Below are 6,000 nucleotides of genomic sequence, written 5' to 3'. Positions count from 1 at the left end.
CTCCCATGGGCAGGGAGCCAGAACAGATCATTTACACCATTTAAGTTCCCTAAAAGCCCTATTTCAGGAGTGTCTGAAGTTAACCATACAACACTGGAAATACCCAAAATTAGAGGATGTGTTGGAAAATTTTGGCCAGAGTAATTTGCTCAAGGTCACACAGGGAGATAATGGCACTCCTGTGAAGAAGATCCAGGCATGACACTGCTTCCCATATTGTTCATAGTAATATTACAATATGATTGTGTCATAATCATAATGTATTTTATGCAGAATAGGTCATTTGAAGTATCATTGGAAAGTTTATGATTTGCTGAATATGATTATCCTATTTGTATGCATATATCATTTTTGTATCTAAAGTTAAGAATATAGACTATACATCTGTACTACAAAAGTGTTTGCACCTGGGGAACGCCCACCAGACAGTCTGGCTGGCTAGCTATGAACAACTTAATGGACCATTAGTGAGGACAATAGGTCTTTGAAGATGCTAATCTCCCACTTTCCTGGAAAGCCTTCCTGTGAACACTGCAAATAAACTTTGAGTTATGGCTGCAGGGTCATGTGATCAAGTCACCTAGTTCTGGAATCCATCTTGGAATACCAGTGTTTTTCCACTGACTGTTGTGGGAACTTAGTTTGGAAACAAAAGGTTCCCACCATAGGCAAAACCTATTTAAGGCAGGGGAGTGACATAATCAGAGTTGTTCTTCGCTGAATCCCTGCCCAGGCTTAGTGCTGTGAACATCTAAGAAACAAAGACAAAGGGGGTGAGAAGGACTGAGCCCAGGCTGGAAAGGTGTCTGGTCTGTGAAAGAAATACCTGGAGTTTTAAGCTGCAAGCAAGAGCAGAATCTCTGCAATCTGTTTAAAACAACATTTAGGGTGAGAATTTCCTACTTGTATCAGTTTCTTTAGTACTTTAAGCTTAGTATGTGTGTTTGTTTTATTTGCTCAGTAATTGACTTTGATCTGTCTGCTATCTCTTATAATAATTTAAAATCTGTCTTTTGTAGTCAATATAATTGTTTTTGTTTATTCTAAAACTGTTTGCGGAATTCATAACTGGAGAGCAAAAAGCTGTGCATATCTTCCTCCAAATGGAAGGAGAGAGTGACAGTCATGAGCTTATGCTGTACAGTTCTCTGTGCAGTACAAGATGATACAATTTTTGGTTTACACTACAGAGGGGGTGTGTACATGAGTGTTGGGTACTTCCCTAGCTGAAGCTTACCCATGCAATGCTGATTTCAATGTTTGTGTCTTTCTGTCCCTATCTGTGTGTATGGTGGAGGAGGCTTGAGTGCCTGGCTCAGCAGGACAGTGTAAGAGAGTCCAGGTTGGTGGAACAGGTGGGATCAGTGGTACCTCAGTTCCAATAGGCATCCTGGGAGTAAGGTGACTAGACAGCAAGTGTGAAAAATTGGGACGGGGTGGGGAGTAATAGACACCTATATAGGACAAAACCCCAAATATCGGGACTGTCCCTATAAAATAGAGACATCTGGTCACCCTACCCGGAGGAAACCCATCACACCAGGTTTCCACTGCAGCTCACTATCTACATTGAACTATGCTGCCTCTATAAATAAGGATTGCAGGAATTTAGCCCTTAGTTTTCTTCTGGTCTCTGGTTGGAGGACCTCCGATGTCACCCATCAAATACTGATGTAAATGTATTCTGCATCAGTCAAACTGTGTAATTTGTGTCAGTTTCTTTTCCTTCTCCAGCTTAAAATGATTTCTAAGTATTCCCACAACCACCAAACAACCAGACTTTTAGGATATTTTCATGAACTAATTCACTACATATGACATCTGTATTTTTTTAAACTACACAAGAAATTTTGAATTTAAGAGTAAATCCAGTGCATTTTTGTCAAGGTTTCTTCTCCACTCTGAACTTTAGGGTACAAATGTGGGGACCTGCATGGACACTTCTAAGCTTAATTACTAGCTTAGATCTGGTAACTCTGCCATCATCCAGAAATCAGTGTCTGGAGCACTTCCTGTCCCCCCCAAACTCTCCCCTCCCTGGGTGGCCTTGAGAGGCTTCATCAATTCCCTGGTGAACACAGATCCAAATCCCTTGGATCTCAAAACAAAGGAAAAAATCAATCAGGTTCTTAAAAAGAAAGCTTTTAATTAAAGAATAAAGGTAAAAATCATCTCTGTAAAATCAAGATGGAAAATACTTTACAGGGTAATCAAATTCATATAGCCCAGAGGAACCCCCTCCAGCCTTAGGTTCAAAGTTACAGCAAACAGAGGTAAAATCCTCTCAGCAAAAAAAAAAAAAAGGACATTTACAAGTTGAGAAAACAAAAATAAAACTAATCCGCCTTGCCTGGCTGTTACTTACAATTTTGAAACATGAAAGCCTGATCCAGAAAGATTTGGAGAGCCTGGATGTACGTCTGGTCCCCCTTAGTCCCAATAGCGAACAACAAACAAAACAAAGAGCACAAACAAAGACTTCCCTCCACCAAGATTTGAAAGTATCTTGTCCTCTTATTGGTCCTCTGGTCAGGTGTCAGCCAGGTTCACTGAGCTTCTTAACCCTTTACAGGTAAAAGAGGCATTAACTCTTAACTATCTGTTTATGACAATTTTAATCACAACCTTTAAAATGGACAGTGATGTTTGGTAAGCCTTGAATGTTCAAATATGTATACAGGGTTGCATACTTGCATATATCAATGTCATTTTGAAAATGGGAATTAGAAATTTGTGACAACTGTGTTGAGTTTTCAAAATTCAGGATTTGTCTACACTGGGGGAAAAAAAAAAGCCATGGCAATGAGTCTCAGAGCCTGAGTCAATTGACTCAGGCTCACAAGTCTTACACTATGGGGCTAACAATAGAAATAGAAGGCTCTGAGACCCACTCCCTCACCAGGTTTCAGAGCCCAGGCTCCAGCCCAAGCCTGAATGTCTATACTGCTATTTTTAGCCCCCCTAGCACGAGTCCTGCAAGCCCAAGTTGATTCAGGCTGTCATGGTACAATTCCCCACTCTGAACCTTAGCATCCAAAAGATGGGGTACCAGCACAAATTCCTCTAAGCTCAATTGCCAGTTTAGAACCTGTAGCGCTGCCACCAACCAGGAATTCCAGTGCCTGGTACACTCTGGTCCCCCCAAGACCTTGCCCAAGGAACCCCAAGACCAGACCCTCTGGATCTTACCATAAGGAAAGTAAACCCTTTCCCCCCACCGTTGCCTCTCCCAGGCTTCCCCTCCCTGGGTTACCCTGGAAGATCACTGATTCAAACTCCTTGAATCTTAAACACAGAGAAAAATGCACCTTCCCCCCTCCTTCTCTTTCCCCCTCCCAGACTCTCCCTGAGAGAGAAAATAATCCTAACACAGAGAGAAAATTAACGTTTCTCTCCCCCTTCTCTCCTTTCTCCCCACCAATTCCCTGGTGGATCCAGACCCAGTCCTCTGAGATCTCACCAGAATAAAAAAACAATCAGGTTCTTAAACAAGAAAAAGCTTTTAATTAGAGAGAGAAAAACAGTAAAAATTATCTTTGTAAATTTAAGATGGATTAGATACAGAGTTTTCAGCTATAGACACTGGAAATACCCTCCCAGCCTAAGTATACAAGTACAAATTAAAATCCTTTCAGCAAAAATACAAATTTGAACTCCTTCCAGCCAAATGCACAACTAAAACTCCTTCCAGCCAAATACACATTTGCAAATAAACATAACAAACATAAGCCTAACTCGCCTGATCTACCTAGAACTTACTATTTTAAACTTATAAGAGCCTGTATTGGAGAGATTGGAGAGAAACCTGGCTGCACGTCTGGTCACTCTCAGAACCCAGAGAGAACTTTTGTTCTACTAACTCCTACTATCTGTTTATGACACGCCCCCCAAATCGCTGACAATGTGGAACCACACTGGCAGTGATTTCTCCCTAGAACTCTAGAATAAACAGATCAATAACACATGCACTCTTACATATGCTACTAATTATGTACAACTACAAGATTCTTCACATTGTAAGGACAATTTTTAACCTTCTGGGGAACTTTCATGGGAGAGTGCATCAACTCCTTGATCTGTTGCCACTGCAGATGTTTCCGGGTTGTGGAGAGGGTCACCTCTTCCACGCCACCGTTACTTTTCCCTTTATCATAGACACCATCAGGCCAGTCAGCATCATCTGCTCCCTGGGCTGTGAACTGACAAACCTGTAAGTCTCTGGAATAAAAGGGCTTGAGAGAATTAACGTGGTATATTCTGGGGTTTAGGGAGGAATTGGGAAATGCTATGAGGTAGTTAACAGCTCCCAGGCCCTCTTGGACCATGAATGGCCCTTCCCATGATGCTTCCATTTTAATGGGCTGTTGCGCCTTCAAGACCATAACCTGGTCTCCTACTTGAAGGAACGCTCTCTGGAATGTCTATCATACCAGGCCTTTGCTCTTTTTGAGCATCCTTTAGGTTTTCTCTAGCAAGGGCTAAAGAGTGTCGGAGGGTATCCTGTAGGTTGCTTACAAAGTCCAGAAGTTAGTTCCTGGAGTGGGTATAAACCTCTCCCATTGCTGCTTCACAACTGTAATGGCCCTTTAACCTTGTGGCCATACACAAGCTCAAACAGTGAAACCCTAAACTAGCTGTGGTACAGCCCTGTAAGCAAAGAGCAACTGCTGCAAACTAGTCCCAGTCACTGGAGGTTCATCATGAATTTACCAGATCATGCACCCACCCAAAGTTCCATTAAACCTTTCCACCAGCCATTGTTTGATGGTGGTACGGAGTGGCAACCAGTGATTACCCCATGAGTTTCCCACAGTTCTTTCATGGTCCTGCCAGGAAATTTGTCCCTGAGTCCATAAGGCTATCAGAGCCAACCTACCCTGGCAAAAGTGTCTGTTAGGGCCTGGCACACCAGTTTTAGCCTAGTGTTGCCTAGAGCTACTGCTTCCGGCCATCGGTAGCAAAGTCCACGAAAGTTAATATGTACTGCTTTCCTCTGGGGGTCTTTTTTGGAAAGGACCCAGAATATCCACAGCTACTTGCTGAAATGGGACCTCTATTAGGGAAGTGGCTGGAGAGGGGCCTTGACCTGTCCTGGGGCTTTCCCACTTTTTGGCACCACCTCACAAGACCGACATACTTGGCAACGCCTTGCCATCCCCTCCCAGTGGAAGAGACTTCCCCAACCTGTCTTTGGTTCTGTTCATCCCAACATGGCACGCTGGATGATCATGGGTAAGCTTAAAAGCTTCCGCCCAGTACCTACTTGGAACCACCAACTGTTTTGTGGATGCCAGTCTTCCTGGTTCCACCAGAAGAGTCTCTTATGTAAAAGCCCTGTTTTAAACAAACTGGATCGCTCCCGGTGGTGCTCCGTGCCACCGCCAAGCTTTCTGAAGGCTGTCATCTGCTTGGTTTGAAAATTTATAATTGTTCATGTGTTCCTTAGGCATTTCAGCCGCCACCTCTGCTAGGGGTCCACTGAGCAGGGGCCTCAGCTCTATCATGTACTGGTCTTCAGAGATGCTGTACCCATGGCAGGTCCTTTCAAAATTTTCTAAGAAAGGCCTCAGTGTCATCACCTGCCTTGTAGTGGGAAATTTCTTGGATGGTGAACAATAACTGGAGAAGGGTTGTTAGGGTTGACTGGAGCATGCTGCCTAGCTCAGCCAACCGGCTGCACGTCTGGTCACTCTCAGAACCCCAGAGAGAACAACAACCAAAAACTAACAGCACACACAAACTCCCTCCCTCAAGATTTGAAAAGTATCCTGTCCCCTGATTGGTCCTCTGGTCAGGTGACAGCCAGGCTTACTGAACTTGTTAACCCTTTACAGTCAAAACAGATATAAAGTACTTTTGTTCTACTAACTCCTACTATCTGTTTATGACACAGGCGCTGAGATTCTCTGCTGCAATCTTTTTTTTGCAGTGTAGACATACCCTCACACTCTGCTTTTACACCCCCTGGCTCCTGAAAGCTCACTTTTGCTCATATAGACT

The sequence above is a fragment of the Chelonoidis abingdonii genome, chromosome 4 (assembly GCF_003597395.2).
Source record: "Chelonoidis abingdonii isolate Lonesome George chromosome 4, CheloAbing_2.0, whole genome shotgun sequence".
Taxonomy (NCBI): domain Eukaryota; kingdom Metazoa; phylum Chordata; order Testudines; family Testudinidae; genus Chelonoidis; species Chelonoidis abingdonii.
This window is presented reverse-complemented; position numbering follows the sequence as displayed.